General features: G+C 38.0%; 2 long non-coding RNA genes across 2 annotated transcripts; both read left to right on the top strand.

Annotated features, from left to right (window-relative positions):
* The first annotated feature begins 131 nt into the window (after nucleotides 1–131).
* Nucleotides 132–3,102, top strand: LOC103900872. Its single transcript, XR_657696.2, has 3 exons — nucleotides 132–248; nucleotides 2,348–2,446; nucleotides 3,020–3,102. It is a non-coding gene; the product is annotated as an uncharacterized LOC103900872 (long non-coding RNA).
* Nucleotides 3,103–16,703: 13,601 nt separating this feature from the next.
* On the top strand, nucleotides 16,704–17,500 carry LOC103900871. Its single transcript, XR_657695.2, has 2 exons — nucleotides 16,704–17,054; nucleotides 17,342–17,500. It is a non-coding gene; the product is annotated as an uncharacterized LOC103900871 (long non-coding RNA).
* Nucleotides 17,501–20,361: the final 2,861 nt, after the last annotated feature.

The raw sequence follows: 20,361 nt of genomic DNA, 5'->3' as shown, positions 1-20,361 counted from the left end.
TCCGTGCGGGGCGGGGTCCTCCGGGATCCTTCGCCTCGCTGGGACTGGGCGCGGGAGAGGCGGCAGGGGGTGGGGTGAGCCGGCGGGGGCTGGGAGCGGCAGCCTGGAGGCGGCCCTGCGGCGTACGGCTTCCTCCGTTCCCCCGCACCGGCCTGACCCGAGGTGTTCTCCGCCATTCGCCCGGGATGAGTATTTACGGACCCGGGAACTTGTTGTATCTTTTGACCCTTTATGTTGGAACTCACACAGTACGTTTATAAAAACTCTTTGGCCAAATCATAAAACACGAGTAAGCAGGAGGCTTAAGGAAGGCTGTTTTGTCATGACTTTCTCAGCGCCAGCCGTGGTTGATGGCGCCAGTGGCAGGTGAAGGCAGGAACACCTTGCTTTGTGACAGGCAGCGTGTTCCACTTCTGCTGGCGCACCTCCCGTGCCTAGGGAATTGCTGAGTTACAGGTGTCTGGAATGCTCTCTCAAATGCGAGGGGGTGGGGTTTTTCTCCTCTCTTACAGTGGACATAATTGATGTTCTAATACTATTTCCTTTTTTCCAGTAGCATTAGTGATGACAATGTCGGTAGTACAGATGTCCCCACAAATAACATGATAAAAAACTTGAGACACTGATGTGGCCTGTATGGTAGAACTGTATAAAGAAAAGCTTTCCAGGTTTTAACAAATACAGTATACAAATTATACTACCGCTAATTGAGACTGAAAGGAATACAGCTGGTTACTAGTTTATCAGGTGAAGTTACGCTGATGGAAGGTTCCCTGACCTGGTGAAGCATACCTGTATTAAACATTGTTCCATTATTCAAGGAAGCATTTAAACTGAAGAACCAAGTCCTGCATTCCAAAAACACCCAAACTGTACTCCAAGATTCAGTCACTTGTTGCTTTGCCACTGGTTCATCGTATCTTCCAAGCTTGCTATGTTCGAGTCTGTTTTTGGATTCGGCCTAGCTACAGCCTGAAAAACATGCAATCGTAGTTTTTTTTAAATAGCAGTTATTAAGACAGAAGAAAACACATATTCTGTCATTTCCACTGCTTTACAAGTAGATGTGTTCCTTGTTGTTAATCTTAAGTTATGATAATATCTTAAGATTTATGATTGAGCAGTTAATTTTAAAAAATCCCTCGTGAATTCCCTTGTTTAAGTAAAGTGATATTTTGAGCTAAGGAAGAGTTGGCACTTAGAGGAAATGGAAATTAAGGCTCTTATGCAGCTGCCTTTCTCAAAAACATGCCCAGCTTTTTAAACATTTTTTTTTCCACAATAAGCTTATAAAATAAACAAGCAAAGGGACTTCTCTTGAACTCTAAAAAAATTTTTGGAGAGGAAACAAAAAAACAGTCTGGTTTTTATAATTCAAATGTTATAAAGTAAATTGCTTTGGAACCCATATTTATTACGTGCTGACTGATCAGGAGGGTTACATAGCTGTGAATGATAGTTTTAGATGAGCGGAAGACAAGTAAGTTTTTTTAGCGCATTCCTTTATCTGCAGCATCTGAAGTCCTTATCATGCAACGCTTTCTGAGATTAGTATTACAGTTCACTGGAATTTCTGACGTAAATAAGTTATTTATGTGTAGAGATAATTCCAGGAATGTATTCCCTTCAAAACTGTTTTGGTTTTGCTGTTTTGAAAGAGTCTTTGAGTCTTTCCCAGACCCAGAATTCTATCATATATATGTATGTATGATGACATTGCTCTCTTTCCTTAAACAGTGTTTATGGAATATAACTACGTATGGAATATAACTACGTATGGAATATATGGTTATTCTAACTTCATGTGTATTTTGGGAAGGAAAAAAAAATATCTCCCTGAATAACTAAAAGAGGAAATTTCAAAAAAGGTATTTTTTTAACATAACAGACAGTTTTGGTAAGACATGAATATATGTTTTAGCTACTACCAAAGAAAATACTCAACAACAAAGAATGTATACGTAAGTTCTATAAATACTTCACCAAGATAGAGCGGTATACAAAACAACAGTGTGAAACAGAACTCCTTCAATGAAGCCACGCTCAGGAGTATTGAGCTGGAATTAACCAGATTGAAAGAGTTAAGCCATATTACATCTTTATGAGAAAAGAAACCTGCAGAATTAAACTGAACTAAATTAGATTATGAACAATTCCTTTCCAAAGGCAAGTGACAACCAAAATAATGCCCTTTATTTTAAATAATCATGTAGATTAAATATACTTTAACGTAATCCATTCTAAAAGTCAATCTGCAGTTGGTGGGTTTTTCAGTTGTTTTTCTGGGGTGCCCACACTATTGTTTTTCTGTTTTCTGCCACTACTTGACACACTTCTTTTTGCTTAGGATACCCAGAGATGAGTGAGCCTTGCTCTGACCGAAATAGGAAGACCTATTGCACGTTTTTGTAGCTGGCCAGCGTATGAAGGAGGACTCCCACTAAAGGTATTGCCAGTCTTATGTTTTATTTCTGCTTTTTTGTTGGTAGTGATGGATTCTTGGTATCGCCGTGATAAAACATTGAGTATTGCATGCGAGTTAGACTCTCTGTGGTATTTTATCTGTTCTGTCACGTGCATACCATGCTGTTGAAAACCCTAACTCACTGCATTACTGAAACAGCAAAAGCGTTTCTTTTACAAATGCTGGTTAAATTGCACGTTGTCATTTCCAGCAGTTACTGGTCAGATTATAGGCTTGACCCTTGAAAATAAGATGAACTTCTTTTTTAAAACAGCAACTACATCAGTCTATACTCTTTTTTGAAAGCCATGCAAGAACAGAATATCCTATACTAGACAACATTTATCTCTCTAGAAATAAAAAGCTTTGGTAGATTTTTTTTTTTACTTTATTGTTTCTTAAACATCTCTATTTTATTATTTAATTACCCTTAGACTTGAGCTAAACAGCTTAACAATATCTTCCTACACAAACGGCATGTTGCAAAGTTGTGTTTGTGACTTGGTACTCTAACAACCATGTTTCAGATATAGTTCGTTTACTTTTTGCACACAGTGGTAATGCCCTAGCAGAGAAGTGATTTCTGCTATCACTAAGAAATCGACAGTGGTGGAGGGGCAGCAGAGTGTTTGGAGAACAGCTACAAGGCAAGTTAAACTGTAACTTTTATGATATGAGCCTGATGTTAGTGATAAACATTTTTAATTTCCTTAAGAAACTACTTAGGATTTTTTTAAATTAATTTAAGATTTCTTGCTTGTTAAAAAATTGTTGGAAATTGTTTAAGCCAGTGAAACACCTGTGGGTTTTTGCATAGGAGTTAGTGTAGAAATCCATCAGTCATATCCTTTACATAAAAATTAAGTATTAATATACAATAGAGAGTATCTTGGTTTTGTTTCAGTGTCCCAATCGTAATCTGCAGCAAAAATGAAATGCTAGTGAACAGTCATTCTGTAATGCCTCACCGTAACTTCCAGATTATTTTACTAAATCGAAGATAAACTTTTTGCCTTCCACGGTAGCGGAGTCACCACCCAATAGACCAGCAGAGGGCTTTAGCCCCACTCCTGCGCTTCCGGGGGTGGCCAGGCGCACGGTTTGTAGGAGCTCAATCCTAGGGGGTAGCTACAAGTTTATGTCTGACCTGAATCCAACAAGAAGTAGAAAGGTAACAATTCTTTTAGGCTGAAAGGTTCAAAATTAGAAAGGACTTCTTGAATTAAAAAAAAGTCAAGCAATTTCACTATAATATTTTAGCACACAGAAAACAAATGTATTAAGCTGGGCTAGTTGAAATTTGTTAATGCCAGCCACCATCCTGAGCATTAGCTTCAGGCCTCTGAATAGCCTCTGAGGATAATCATGAGTGAAATATGTTGCAGCATGACGAAGTTATGGATGACTGGTCTAATGAGGATGTGAACAGAAAAGAGAACCATTTTTCAAAATGGGTGACCTATTAGAGATTTTCTGTTAGCCAGAAAAAAAAAGGAGGGGGGGGAAGTGCCAGTCTCTACTTTCAACCTTCTCTTAAAAGTAGTAAGACTTATAATGAGCAGGTGGGAGATGGATCTAGGGTTCTTTTCCCCAGCTAGCTTTACTCCCTAAGGTATCTAAGTTACTCAGAATGTTTGGAAACAAATCAAAATGCACCACCTCACTTTGGCAGGGGGAAGAAAAAGAAAAAAAGAGACATGCTGGTTAGGCTATTGGTGGTATTACAGTTTAGACTATCTCTTGATGTTGTCACACACATTTAAACAGGAAGAGTGGCAAAAGTGGAATCACGTGAAGCCATACCTGAAAGTGCCTCTAGAGCAACTACCCAAACCCACTCTTCAAGCACACTGTCCCAAAAATGCAGTAGTTAATTTTTTGATCATTACAGTCAAGGTGCCTATCTAAGATAGCCTTCCTAAGTGTTAATTGTCCAAAAGTATGTAAAAATATGCAAATAAAACTTGTTGCTGGGCTAGAATATTCAATATTAATTTGCAGAGCCACACAGAGAGCTCTGAAAATGAGACTTAAAAATTAAATGGAAGATGTAGGGCATTTTGTATTAATTCAGACAAGAAATACTAAAGAGTAAATAAATTTGAGAGACTGATACAAATAAAAGTTCTGCTCTGTAAGCTCTCAGTAGATTAACTTCAGTTTTCCAGCTTACTGAGCCTTAGCACTGCATACCCTTAAGATCTGTAAATCTTTTAAGGTGCTTTACCATTTTATTAAGGGAGTCACACATTTGCAAAATTTCTTACAATCAGACAAATGTATTTGTCTGGACATAAAGGCTGTATTTCAATAGGAATCATGTATACATTGCTTCAATTATTGATTTAATGATATCTGATCTATTCCAACTGACTATAGGTAATTTTGGCCAGGGTAATGAGCAGTCAGAAGTTCAGACAGTTCTGTGGGCAGTTCTCATAACACCTCTCTTCATGTCCAGTGAGCTAAGGACACTTTCTGAGAGTGCAGAATGCATCTTGAAAAATGAGGTACTGATTTATATATATATCAAGATACTTCAGGGATTCAAGGAAAGCACATCATTAAGGTATTAATTTGTCAAGTCTCTTCTTTCTGAGAAGCTTTTAATTTTCATTTTGTTAACATTATGGTAGTCTTTACAGTTTCCCTAAAGAAAAGAATATCAGAACTTTTCCTACCCTTTAGAAATAATCTTTTTCATACTATTTATTGTGGTTAAGAAGGTTTAAATGTAGCAATCTACACCCACTTAGTTTATTGGATTATTTTATTCTATTCCATTTTCTCTATACTCTTGTCTTACTCATTTGTATGTTATAAACAGGCGTTGCAGATTAGGCTGAGGAAAATTACACCTATTTTCTGAGCTGTTTGCTAATATAATATTTACATCACTGTTGTAACTAGCTAACCCATTATCATGAGCTTCAGCTGTTTACATCAGGTCTTAATTTTATCATTTTCTGTAACTATGGCTGCGCTAATTAATTTAACAGTGTAAGGCGTGTCTGATTACTTCCTTTGGTAGACAAAGAACGTCACTGCATCCACTGTTAGCATGAAATCTCAGGAAGTGTTTTATTCAACGTATAATGCTTGTTGTAGCTGTACTTCAGAGCTACACCTTTTTTTGTTAGATTCAATATCTTGATTTTTCACCTCAGTAGTCCTATCCTTACTTGCTTGGCTTTATATTTAGAGGTTAACTACAACAGATTTTTAATGCTAGAGAATTCTAGTGTAACTGAAAACATGGAATATGGGTAAAGTTAATTGATCTCTTTTCTCTCACAGGTTATATATGAGGTTTAAGCTGCCCATAAAGAAGATGGAGGAGGGGAAAACAGTGGTTTATAATCTAACTCAGTTAAAGAACGGTGTTTTAGCAAGTAACACAGGCAGAACTGAAGAATACCTCCCTACCCAGGGAGGGTTCCTTGCCAGAATAGCAAAAAGCAACTTTTTTTTTTTTTTTTTTTTTTGCTTTGCCAAGATCTAGAAGGTCTCAATCTCTTAATAATGTAAAAGCCAAATTAGTGTGAATTCTAGGAGCATATTTTAGTAAGAGTTGTCCAAGAGAGGCCAGGGAAGTTACTGAGCAAGGTGTATGCCAACTCTGCTGTCTTTGCACATGCTTGTTGTGTCTACTTTAGCAAGTAGACTAGTCCAAAAGAAGCCCACTTGTAGAGCAAAAGTTATGTGGATGTCAAATGCTCAGCACCAATGCACATTTCAGGGGTTTTACTTTGGAATAGCTTTAGTCTGAACACATGGGTTGAATGTAGAGGTTGGAGCACACCTTCCTGTCTTACTTTACCCCAAAGGAATCCAGGTCACATGCTCTGAGACAACTCTATAAAATGAACCAAAGCACAGTACATAGGGACAATCAGTTTGGCTCACTTCTGAGCCAAACCAAAATGCTAACATAGACACACACTTTGCCAGTCAGATTGCTCTTAGCAGGAGTGATCTCTCTGAAGAAAGTTTTGCAGGGGACCTTTGCATAAACAAGCAGGGATCAAGCCAGATTTTATCTTTTTGCAGTCAGGTATCCTAATCACAAGCTAGAGTGTCGCTGGTGTATGTTTCTTTCTCTGTCACTAAATAAGAGACACTAATTCTTTTCACAATTTCAGCAAAAAGTAGAGGCAGTAGTTGCTTTAAGCTGGCAATCAGATTATCCTTTTCATAGGTGAGCTACGTAGGTTAAATATCTTCAAAGCCTCTAAACTGTTCTCTCTCATATCCTGAAAGCTATTAACACATTGGTACTGTGTCTGCTTCCCTGCAGTCTTAGGTCAAAATGGCTAAATGCTATGCCTCTCTGCCTTGCTTAATCATATCCACGTGGCTAAAATAGAAAGTCCCCAGTCATCATATTGACTCTTATGAATTCTTAACTCTCTATATACTATGGAGGAAGCTCAGGCGCTTCACATAGAGAACCAGCCATCACATCAGTTACAGACCAATACCTTAATTCCTGCAAACAGTGTAAGCAGTTATTCATCAGCTGATCTTAACTGTCATCCTTATTCCAAAAGGTCAAGCAGTCATCCAAAACTCAGGTTTATAAGCACTAGTAAAAATGGCAAAGTATTTTCAAGCTGACTGAGCATAAAAACATACTTAAGGAATTCTTCAGGTTTACCTCTGACACATTCCAAGGAATTGGAGTTTCAAGTCCTCAACAGCAGTGTTTACTTTTTGCTTTATATCGTTCTACTTCATGTTGGAGAACATACTGAAAAACAAAATCATCTTAATAATCTGTCTCCTAAAACGTAGTGAAACAAAAGCCACATTACAAAACTAACAATTTTACTTGTACACTGAAAAACTCTGACTGAATTTAAATAAAACTTTAAATGAGTGGCCAGACTTGACTAGGTTCTTTCAAAGAAAATACTTTTGACAGAAAAACAAAGGAGAATGAAGTTAGCTGATGCATTCGATCTAGCTTATTTCTGCTTATTCCTGTTTTTATATCGCTGAGCATCAAACTGATGAGAGGTTTTTCCGTTTTCTTTACAATTACTGTGGAAAAACAGGATTCAAAATACAACTTTTTCAGAGGGCAGAGGAGAAAAGAGTCTTCCCACCCTCCTCCCCCACACAGACACTTTTCCGGATAAAATTTGCTTGTAGAATTCACCTTTTATTCCTTCCTGGCAATCTTCATTTCAATTCTTGACTTTTCTTGAGCAACAAACGGTCTTAAAATACAAAAAGGATAAATAAATATAGCTATTTCTTTTTTTTTTTTTTAAACTGCAGAAATTACTGATAAGTAATGCTGCTGTGTATTAAGAATTATAAATGGATACAGGAATATTTTGGCAGTGTGTAGATCAGTCATCATCAACAGTTATTCCACTAAGTGATCTAGCCAGCAACTGAAACTTTAAAAATGTGTCAAAACTAGGTATTAGAAACTCATACATTTTCCTTTCACCTCTCTCTTCTATGGAGAAGCAGATTCTTTGCTTCAAATTAGAAAAAAAACAGAATACTTCATAACTGAGATTGTACCAAAAGAGAAATATTTTAAAACAGTATTTTAATTGCTGTCAAACTAGAAAGATTAGCATTTTAAGGAAATGATAGAAGTGGAGCAGAAAAGCATGAGAATGCTTTGGACGGGGCTTTGAGCAGCCTGATCTAGTGGAAGATGTCCCTGCCCATGGCAGGGCGGTTGGAACTAGATGATCTTTAAGGTCCTTTCCAACCCAAACCATTCTATGATTCTATGAATGCTGCCATAGGCACCCGAAGAAAGTATTTTCTTTAAAGAATCATACATTGCATCCCTCCGTCCAGCATCTTGGTATTCAAGCTGGTATAACTCTAAAATTATAAAATCTCAGGGATTCGATTGATTCACCACCAAAGTTGCTATATAAACAACACAATCATCAGAAGTTAGTGATTCCACAGGGAATTATTCTGAAGAAATTAATATCTGCAAAAATAAGGTTAGTGCATTTTCTTCTTATCTGAAAGAGTCAGTATTCCCCAGTATGCATACTGCTCAAGAATTTTGGGAAGCAAGCGTATAAACTACAGTGCTACTGCTGCCTAATTTAGTAGTGCTGACATAACTTCTGCTGTGAGCTGTATTGTAAGCATCTAGGTATATATGAATTACTCCTATAAATATATGCAATTTCAGAAGTGATAAGAGTTCCATGACAGTGGACTAACACAATATACTTAGTTTCACAGAGTTCTAATTCTGAAGTATGGAAGAGAATCCAGATGAATAGGCAGTTTACAGTGGCCATTACAAATAATGGCACTGATGGAGCAGCAAGACCTTTCACAACAATCTTAGTCCACATGGGTATTACAAGGCAGGATATAGGATACATGAAGTAATGGCGGAATGTTTTTAGGAAACAATTGCAATTGCAACAGAATTGCACTGCCATTAACAAAGCAGTTGCTACGAAGGCAGAGTCCCACTGTTTCTCATACCTTTGTGCTAATCAACTTTTCATTTATTTCATGCTCTTTTAATCTGTTTTATAAAGTCATTTTTGTGTTTCTAACCACTTGTGCTTCCACAAAATTTTAGTTTTGAGCTCGTATGCTATAAGACTCAAAACAAGCCTTAGATGGTTGGGTTTTTAACTCGAATGCTGTACTCTAAAATTGGCACCCCACCCATTGGCTGTATACAAAAGGAGGTTTTAAATTGACAGGAGAGTTAACATTCTTCCAAACCTCAGTCTGGAGCATGTATAATTATGCTAAGTCATTGTTAGAAGCTATTTTAAAAGGAAACATTGCCTGCCTTCTGAGGTTTTTCTATATACATATAGTTTGGACATGTCAGCCTCTCTTTAAAACTACAGAATCACTACTCTTGATAGAATAAGCAGTGCTAGCACGCTTTAAAGCACAGAAAATAAGACAAGCAGCTAGGCTGTTCCAAGTTTATATCTCTACCTTGCCAGTGATTTTGTATAGAGCTTCAGTTATCCTGGGTCTCATTATTTAAATTTCCAAAATTGAGCTTTCAGTTTTTAAACCTATGCAGCTGTTCCAGTGACTATTTGTTTACATAAAAATGTACTTTCTTCTGTAAACTGCTGAATCTCAGGTATTAGATAGTTTTATACATTTTTCTTTGTTACCTTTTCGAGATAGTAGGAACGTACTGGTTTAACTAAGGACAGAACCTAACCTGTAGTAAATATTGTTTACACTTTATTTATATTTTCTCAAGACTAAAGTTTCTCTGGCTGTCAGTTGAAACATTTTTAGTATTGAACTTACTGCCATTCCTTCCTTTTCTCAAAGGCTCTCCCAAATTATTACCTCTAACAATATTTTAATGAATAAACAACCTTTTTCTTGCTGGAAAAAAAAGGTTGTCTTTATTAAATTTTATTTTTACTATAAAAATATGACCCACTTAAAATGTGCATGGAGCCATCTTACTGTAAGTCAATCAGTTTTAAATAACCCCTCTTTTAACTAGGCTGTCCCATCTCTACTTCTGGTGCCTACTCTTGATTCAACTTTTTTCCAGCCACAGGCCCCTTACAAGACATTCTACTGTTAACAGAACAGGAAGTTCCTTATCTTCTAAAATTGTGTGACTCCAAATTTAATTATATGCTTTAAGCGGATAGAAAATATGCCTTGCTCAAAGAGAAATTACTTGGGCTGGTACAAGAAATTTCAGGGCCTATGGCATACAAGTCAGATGAGATGATCTGACCTTCAACTCTTTGAATAAATGACAAGTGACTTAAGAAGCCGAAGAAGAAAAGATGATGGGCAGAGGCCAAAACAAAGTGATGAAAAACAAAATTCAAAGACCAAAAAAATTGAAAGCAGCAGCCTACCAGTAAGCAGTTACACTTGTTTCGATGGCGACCCTTCTCTAAGGAATTGTGCTGCTTGGTGTTTTCACATGGGTTCTTAAGTCCAGTATTTTGAGTAAAATTAGGACTGCTGCAGGTCCTCCTCCTCCTTCAAGTTGCAGTCATAATGATCATAAAAGGACCCACCTAATTCCAGTCCTTCCAGTTGTGGGGTAATCAGCTAATTGTGCAGATTACAGAAAACTGAAGGGGGGGATGCAATATATGTGCTATGGTACAAAGTATTTCTTTCTTTATGTGAAAGAAAGTGATCGTTTAGTGCTTACATTATTTAGTGCTTCCTTTCTGTCCAAAGGAAGATGCATTCCCTTCCCTAGGATCAGGGATGAAGTCATTACAGAGAATTAACTACTTTGCTTTACATTTTAATTCTACTTCATTGCATGCACACACAAAACACGTTTGCACACATCCATAGGCAAACTGTTTGTTGCTTCAACAAAAATTAATAAATGAAAAATACTACTTGATTGGAAGTGAAGAAAATGAACCTTCAGCAGCATCTCAACACACAATTATCCTTGAACATCCATACATTTGAAAGAGTGATGTACAGTATTGACTTTTAGCTTTTAAAATAAATACTATACAGGTATTTTCTTTGGTGGCTATCAGAAAGAACAAATCTAAAAAAAAATTCAGTATAGTATTTTACAGAATAAATATTAATTAGAATCGCCTATGTAATTAAGTTTGGGTATGCCTCCCCTTGACTCTCCATTCTAAATAAGACTTGGAAACAAGCAAAGATTATCTGTTCCTGGCAAATCCTTCCTAGGGATTACACGGTGCATAAACTAATACGGGTTTATCTTTTCTTCTTTCTGAGAGAGGAAATAACTAGAGCCACATTAAAACATTAATTGGCTTTAAAGAATTCCAAACAGAATTAGGAAATTAAAAGGTTAAGATTCTCACAGCAATATCAAGTCACCATTAAGTTTACGTATGCAGGTCTTACGTGCAGACCACACATAAAATTTAGAATACTCTGTGTATGCAGTACTGTTTTGCTCTGTGAAGTAAAAATGTCAAGTATGCATAAGCTGTTTATTTTAAAAGATAATCTGAATATGGTTGGCATAAAAGTTTGTATGCAGCACCATATTATTCCTATTTTTTGAGGTGCCATAGTCACAAAACAAAGCTAGACAAAATTTCTACCATTCAACATAATTTAAGTAAAAATACTTAAGTAACTGAGACACAATTAGAATGTGCTAGGTTTTACACCATAAAAAGGTAAAAATATATTTAGTACTTGCCACCTGAAAGAGTTTGACGATCACTGTAAAATGGCTATTTGGGAATATGTCTGTTTATTTCTGCAAACTTTGAAAGGCTCATCAGTGAAGGCTACAACATAAATTTGAAACTAGGAAGTTACCAAAGAAGGCCTCAGAGGAATGAACTACTTCGTTACTTAGTCACCTTTTGCTGCTGGTTCTTGAGATCACCTATGACTTGATGCTATATATACTTTAGGATAAATGCTTTAAAGAATTTAAATCCATTTAGCAAGATTCACACCTCTAACAGTTGAAGAGAAAACTATTCTTTTTAAAGCTTTACTATGACTGATTACTTGCTCCCCTGTTTTTTCTTGCTATCTTGCACATCCTGATGCCAGTTAGCAAGGCCTATTACACACAGTATAGCAAATTCACTTATTCTGTATAATAACTGGAAAGAGAATGACAGTTCCATCACTGCTAGTACAAATGTACAAATGGGGTAGTTCATGGCATTTGATGTATTAATTTTTTGATGGCATCTCATATGCAGTTACAACTTTTTCTCCTTTATACATAGGAAGAAGATTCTTCATACATGTTATTTTAAAGCATATGGCCCCTCTATGTGTTTGAGATGGTACGAACTTTATTAGTCACAGAACCTGTAGACAAGAGTTTTTCTAGATGGCTCTCTACGAAATTTAGTAAATACAGTATCACCATTAGGAATTTGTTTTATTTTAAACCAAGGAAGCAATTTATGTATTTGGATCAGGTCATCTTCCTTGTATTAAAATAACACTAGAAAGAACGACCAAGGCTTAAGACTGCCAAACCCATTGGTGTCCTAGTTTCAATTTGTACAATGGAAATTACACAACATTTCTCTATGTTTTTGAAGACTCAGTGAACTCTGTAAGAGTTAAGTATCATCATCTTCCCTGAGCACTGTCACATTTACAAGGTACTGGGACTTCACTTCAGCCACTACCTTCAGACTCAACTGTTTTCTTAGCATTTTCTGACAATGAGTCTACAAGTCTTCTGCTCGTAAGTGTCCTGAACATGTCTTCTCTCATCCATAACTGATCACTTTTAAGGGAATATAAAGCCTATAGAATCATAAACTCTTTCTTAGTTTTAGGAAGAAGTATTCTTAAGCCAGTAATTGATACTGCAAAAAGGCATAAGCTTAAGTCTTTATAATTACAGGATATATAAATTGTTCTAAATTCTTTATATTATATAGTACCCATGGCATCTGTTGCCTTCCAAATGCAGTGGAAAATAGGCCTACATAGAAAACTTAATAATATGTTTGTCATGATGGGCCAGATTTGAGAATGCATTTAAACTCTTACCTTCTATTGAGATGAGAGTCCTCGTTTCTCACTGGAAATCAAATCAGCAGCTAGTGGCAAAACAGCAGCAGCTAAGCAAACATTTTACTGAACATTGACCTGCATGTTGCGCACTTTACGCATACTCCTCAGCAAATGGCTATTACATCTTTTGGCTGATTTGGAAGTATCTGGTTACTTCAGGTATAGCAAATAATGCTGTTAGTGCTGACAGTTCTCTGGTTCAATTACTCTTCATCCCAACCACACTGCAAAAGCAAAGAGTAAAAATGGGAGACAATCCAACAGCAAAGAAAGATATCCAGAGCCCTCTTGACAAGTGACACATACTCAGTTCTTCAGCACTATCGAGTCCCTTTTTGATCCACATGTCTTAAGATACCAGATTTCTGGTATTCACTTCTTTCCTACTCATAAATTCTCTAGCTAATCCCAACATTCCTAATCCCTCAGTACTTCCAGGGTTTTTTGTCTCTCAACAATACATTCAGTAACTTCCCAGTTCCCAAAGTAGTCTGGATGGCATTTAAGCTGTTTAAAGATAGATAGCTCTTGTGCTGATTAGCCTGGAACAGACAAGGGCTACATTCTATTCACCTCTCCTTTGATGGACACATAACTTAGGGTTTTATCCTCTGCCAAGTGTCCAATTGCCATAAAACTTTTCACAGCTGAGGAAGCAGACATCATGAACAGAAAGGTCATGAAAGAAAGCTGCAACACAAGCAGACCAGACCAATAGGGTGTCGCACCATTGACAGGACAAAGAACAAAACAGTAAGAGATGAACAAGTAAACAGATAAGAAAAATCTGCATGTTATTTTTAAGCAATTGAAAACATTCAGAGACAACGAAGAGCCAGTAGACATACTAAAAGGAAAAGTTACACAAAATCATAATATGTGCATCTCTGTGTCTTCCCTCTTAGCGGAATGTAGTCTGCACAGTCTCTATAAATCCATGGTCTATCTTCACCTTGAACAATTCTGCAGCTTCCACCCCATCTCAGTAAAAATAGAACTGGAAGAAGATTCAGAAATGGTCAACGAAGACAAAGGCATAAAAATGGAATTTCAGAACAGTGAGTTAAAATGGTAGGAAAGTAGTTCTTTATGAAAAGGGTGCTGCTTCTGTTCATGACAAAGCTGTCTAGATAATAAAAGTAGGCAAAGTCTCAACTCTCTTTGAATTCAGTACAGATGATTTCCCCTGTGCATTTGCATAGCTTGGTGATACATGGAAAAAAAAAATTATCAATGAATTTGTTATTGCAGTAGAACAGGCCTACTGCCTTCCCTGCCTGCAGGGCATAGTTTCATGAAAACCTTTAGGCAAAAGGAAAAGTGGTATTGGAGTCTCTTTCCCTGGCAGGGTGGAACTGCTAGCTTGAAGCTATCTGCTATCACATCACAAAATCATAGAATCACGTAGGTGGTAAGGGACTTCTGCAAGTCTGCAGTCCAACTTTCGGCTCAAGGCAGGTCCCATTAAAGCATGTTGCTTTGGGCCATGTCCAGTTGAGTTATGAGTATCTCTAGGGATGGAGTTTCCATAGCCTCTCTGGGCAAGCTGTTTCAGTATTTGACCGTCCTTTGTATTAAAAAAAAAAAAAGTTTCCTATATTGAATTTTCCATGTTGTAACTTGCGCTCATTGCCTCTAGTGCACCTCTGGGAAAAATCTGGCTCCACCTTTTCTACACCCTTCCATTAGGAAGCAGTAGACTGCAGTATGACCTCCCCTCACCATCATCTTCTTTAAACCTGAGTGAATCCAGCTCTCTCAGCTTCTTCTTGTACATCATGAGCAGCAGCCCCCTGAACAGTTTGGTGGCCTTCACTAGCCTGGCTTTAGTATGTCAATGCCTTTCTTAAAACGAGACACAGAACTCCAGATGTAGTCTCACAAGTGTCAAATAGAGGGGAAGAATCACTTCCCTCCAAACCTACCAATGATACTCAGCCCAGTATGCAGCTGGACACATTTGCTGCAAGAGCATACTGTTGACTCACATTCAACTTGTCCACCATGGCCCCCAGCTCCTTTTCTACAAAGCTGCTCTCTATTCAGTCAGTTCCCAACCTGTCCTACTGCACGGGGTTATGCCAACCCAGATGCAGGGCTTTGCATTTGCCTTTGCTGAACTTCATGAGGTCCCTAACAGCTCATTTTTCCAGTCTGACTAGGTCCATCCGGGTAGCAGCCCTGCCCTCCAGTGTATCAACCACTCCCCCCAATTTGGTATCACCCACAAACTTGCTGAGAGGTCACTCTATCCCATCTCATTACATCAGCCATTTCAAGAATCCAAGGTGATATAACCTATATAAAAGAAAGCAAGTCAAGCATCCTTCCAGAGATATGCTAGAGATTTCAAATTTTGTTTTACAAAAATGCAAGAGTTGCATTGCTCGGTCTCTTCTTCTCTAGATATAAAAATAAAAAGTAGCCATACGTTCCACAAGAAGCAGGCCCTGGGTCTTTTTTTGGGTGCAAATGCTGAAATACAGAACTTGACTTACAGTGTGTAAGACATCTTCTGGAAGGCAGAGATGACTGTCGAAACTTAAGAGCTAGGCAAGCCAGAAATTATTTATAGAGTCCTTCCCCAGAATCTTCCCGTCTGTGGCTTTGCTCAAAGACTGATGATACATTTCCACGTCATAAACGTGGACAGAGTTGCATCAGTATATACATGGTACTCCAAGAACATACTTGCAATCTTGTTATTTGCCTGGGTGATCGTATGCACAGGATGGACTTCGTGCAAGTAGCCATTATACTTAAGGAGCAGAGGGTAGAATCTGGAACAGAACAAAACAAAACCAAAAAAAGACATGAAAAAAGAAAACTGTAGGAGTAATTTAGCTCCTTGGCATACATTATAACTGTAAACTAGTTTCAAGAACATTTAGGTAATAACAGCCTTTCCAGCACACAACTCTGTTATGGGCAGCTATGCGCTAGCCAGTGTTTTTGCAGAATGGACAGAATAACATTGCTGCCAAAGGGCGTATAAAGGACAACGCTACAAATGGTTCCCAAAATTCTCTCAGAACATATGCTACTCATAGGCTTACTATTACCAAAGACATTACAAGTTATGCTATAGGCTGGTCTAGTCTTAAAGTTGGATTTTGTTCTGTATGCTAGAAATAGATTTGAGATAATACCAAGTGCATTGGAAAATACTGTAAAATGGCTTAGCAGAATGTTTTCTGATCTTCCACATGGAGCTTGTCTCTCCAAACTATGCTTTATAACTTGTAGTTTTTTGGAACAACATGCCCAACAACGCGAGCTGAAGAAAACATTGGTAAACAGGAAGCATTGGCTGTGAAAAGGAACTATGAGAAGCTGGAAAGACATGAAAGAGAAGAAAGCCAGCTAAACCTCTAAAAATGGGAACAAAGGCACTGAATGTTTCCAAACAAATACTTGAATAAGTGAGGCTGGTTTTTCTTTTAATTAAGACAACGGTGATAAAGAAGTTGATTGTGTACTACTTGGACATTCAGTATCTGAAGGAACATACGCTTGTAAGGGATGTATTCCAGGCCAAACCTGTGTCCCAATCCAACGTTTAAGAAAATGTGGAGTAACTTGGGGACATTTGCCAAGTATAGCAATCAAGTAAATACAGTCAGTTGACTTACTGCTGGGAAGCAGCTCTTCAGTTCTAATTATTTTGATACCTTCACAGTGAGGCATGTGTTTTCTTTCCTTATTTTCCTCCAGGAGTCAGTGCCACGGAAGAACCCAATCTGGGACTTAAGCTGGGATGCAGAACACCGAGGTGCAGTTTCCCAGCTCTGCTACAGCCATCATATAACACCTTGAGCAAATCACTCTGCCTCCATTCCCTTCTTTAACAATGGGAAAATAATTTCTTTCACCATTCTTTATCAGTTCATTAATTCAGTGGGGCAGCAAATATGTCATATAGCCTAATTGTCACATGCTTAACGCAGAAGGATCCTAATTTTGTAGGACTTCGCTTAGATACCTACAGACCCTAGTACTTCTATACTCATCATCATTACTACAGATCTTCGTAACAGCTATATGCGGAGTATATATAAATTTGACCGAGGTAGGTGGTCAGTGTTTTTTCATTTCTCAGTAAAAATAATGGCTCTTACTAAATAAAAAGTGTTAATGGAACCAACTTCTTCTATTACTAGAAAAATATAGCTTTGCATCTGTTTAGTCAGCAGTAAACATACTGTTACACTGCTCTCAAAATCACTACCTTCACCTGCTCACAGGGAAGTGGATAACTTGCACTGACGTTAACCATATTTTAGACCATTCTAGCACTTCCCATCAACATTTTAACATTTTGGATTAATACACTTTATCATCTTCCTGCATGTACAGAATCACCGACGCTGAAAAACCGGGATTTTACAACTAACTGAACAAGTTTGCCCATAATAATAATATGCTGTGAGAATGTTCCTCAGTACAACTATGTGTCTCAATTATATTAATCTATTCCTCAGATTTAAAAACTTAATTAAAGCAACCATTGAACACATGCAACCTTGTTTGAGAAAGTATATTTGAAAAGCAAATGCTTCTCCCTGCCCCTGCACAGCTCCAGTTGACAAAAAGAAAGAATTCATCAGTAAGAAAGAAAATGCCATTTGTCACATATGACTTATACCAGTTACCAAATGCTTCAGATAAAAGAAAAAGAACACTAGAAAAAGCAAATATGATAGGTCTGCACTGCCACAGAAGTTTTTATTTAAAAATTTAAAGGGAATTTTAAATCTTGTTTAAAAAAAAAAAAAAATCACTACTCATCGTAATCCATATCAACTTCCAATCTGTTACTAGTATATTTTCTTAGCCATACGCCATGGCAATTAACTGGACAGCCTAACTTCCCCTCAATAAAAGTATTTCCTTCTATAAGATTTCTCCCCCCCGCCCCAATTTCACTAGACGTTATCTTTTGAACTTTTACTACAACTCGTAGGAAATAGAACTCCTGACTTGCATTCCTTACATCATCACTTCATATAGTTTTTGTCACTTCACATCTTTGTCTGCTTTCTGATAGAAGCAGCTGTAGTCTGAACATTTCAGCCTCACTTGGTTTTTCAATGATTTTAAGATTACTTTCCTTCCTTCAGAGAAAAACGTATCAACTGCACTAATCCAACACCAAGTGCACTAACGCATTTCATCAGTCAGTCTCCTGAAGAACAAACATGAAATGTAATTCACATTGCTCCCCTGGATACTGTTTTCATTGTCATATCCAATGGTATGCTGGATGGGATACTGTTCAACTGGAAGTTTCACTAAACTGCTGTTGAACACTATTAAAACGTTCTAATAGGTGTGACTTATTGTCCGGAAGAGTCAGTAAACAAATGCAGTATAAGTGACAGTATGAAACTAGAGTAACAGTAATTAGCAATGTGACTCCATGAGTAATAGGAAAATTGCTTTGACCCAGTTGATGGCAGTAGCAACAAAATCTTAAAAAAAAAAAAATCTATCCCAAATAGATGGGGTTTCTATTATGACTCGTACATTACCAAGACTTCTCAGGGTCATTGACAACATTTATGGTGGCCACAGATCCTATTTCGCTAGTATTCTAGTCCATCTCTGTTGGGAAACACAGTGGTAGCTGTGGTCAACTATGTTTGTAAGACCCGAAAGACAGGGATAGAAAGACTAGCTGGCAGCGTATCACAGCACATCGTATCAGAAGCTACTTGGTATCGATCAGCAGGAAGGCATGGTCACACAGCAAGCCTCCAACAACTTCCATCCCTTTGCAGAATACAAGCTCTCGAGCTGGAAACCCTGCTTTCTTCTGGTTTGTCAAGTTCATACTGTGATCCCTTCTGCTTGTTCAAGCACCGTGCAGTTTTGACTGGGCTAACATACCATTTCTGGTGTTCTGCATGTAGTTGCACAAAGGCTGTCAGGTGTACAAAGGCATATCAATATCCTACCTTAAACTGATGTGCTTCCACATTTATCCCACGCTACCCTAACTTCAGTGCCAACACAAACATTTCATAGAGCGTGGATTAATGAGAGCATAACAAAAACAAATCTGATCTGTCTGTGCATGCTTTTTGTCTTTTGGAATCAGACCACATACGATTTTCTACTTCTGATTAAAGAAGGATGATGTAACACAAAAATCAGAGCATTTTAATGCAAAAGTAGAATTATCCTTCAGTATGCACATGAAAAAACATTTTATTTCTTTGATGAAAATACCATTCACTACAAAAAACCTACCAGCTGCTCTGCAGTAGTAAGATGACATGACCAAGAACAAGTTATTGGTAAGTTCTGTAAAAAACCTTTCTCTCTCCTTCTGTATCCTAGCAGCGTAGGCCTCAATGGGATCCAATGGGGGCATATCCTGGAATATAATAATGCCAAAAAAAAAAAAGAACAACAAAACAAAACACACAAAAAAATAAATACCCAAAATTTCAGGGGTCCTGGTTACTTGAACAACCGACAGGAAATGCACTGGTTTCAGTGCAGTAATAAAAGGTCTGATGAAATATTTGGAATGTATGAGCAAGGAAAAAAAATCACATAAAAGCAAGCGGTACTGTCTGTCTGTTGAGAGGGGCAATGAAACTGTGATTCCAATATGGCATCTAGTTGCAGGTTTTACAAAATAATACAAGAGTTGAAAAGGGAATGGAAAAATATTCAAAGATGACACAATGTACAAAAAAATACTCAGTATAAGACTCTATTTTGGTTGAGGGAAGGTTAAAAAGTTAATTTGATCAAGCTACAAATATCCATAACCAGTTTAGGAGTTGGTTGTTCTTTAGTCCCCCAAGAAAAGTAACAATGCGGGGATGAAGTTTGGCAAATTCAGACTACAGGTACAGTGCATGTATTCAGCACTGGTTATAATTAACCACTAGAATAATTTACAACACAGTTTACTGCCATCTTAATGCTTCAGATCTAGATTGAATTATCTAGGAAGTGCTGTAATTCAAAGAGAAATTATAGCTACCAGAGCAGGAAAGTCCTGGAGGAGCAGAGTGGAGGCCCCCCTCATCAGAGGCCAGCAGACAACCTGACTACAGGGTTCTCCCTGTGTCTGCACGGCGCTTCGCTGCCCGAGTGACAGGTCCCAGCTCTCCCCAAGTCTTCCAGTGGCAGCTCCTCCCTTCTGGCCAGATGGACAGCGCAGCATGGTCTTCAGCTCTGGCTCCGGGAGACCTGATTCGGGGCAGAAAGCAGCCTTTTATAGCCGGCACGCAACTGGTCTGGCTCACACCTACACGCTCCGCTCCCGGAGCAAGGCACTTCTGCCAGGAGCCCGCATCCCTGCCTGCCCCCGGAGCTGCGCAGACCCGCCCGCCGCGCTGCCCATGGGACCCCGCAGC

The sequence above is a fragment of the Aptenodytes forsteri genome, unplaced genomic scaffold (genome assembly GCF_000699145.1).
Source record: "Aptenodytes forsteri isolate BGI_AS27 unplaced genomic scaffold, ASM69914v1 Scaffold84, whole genome shotgun sequence".
NCBI classification, from domain to species: domain Eukaryota; kingdom Metazoa; phylum Chordata; class Aves; order Sphenisciformes; family Spheniscidae; genus Aptenodytes; species Aptenodytes forsteri.
This window is presented reverse-complemented; position numbering and strand designations above follow the sequence as displayed.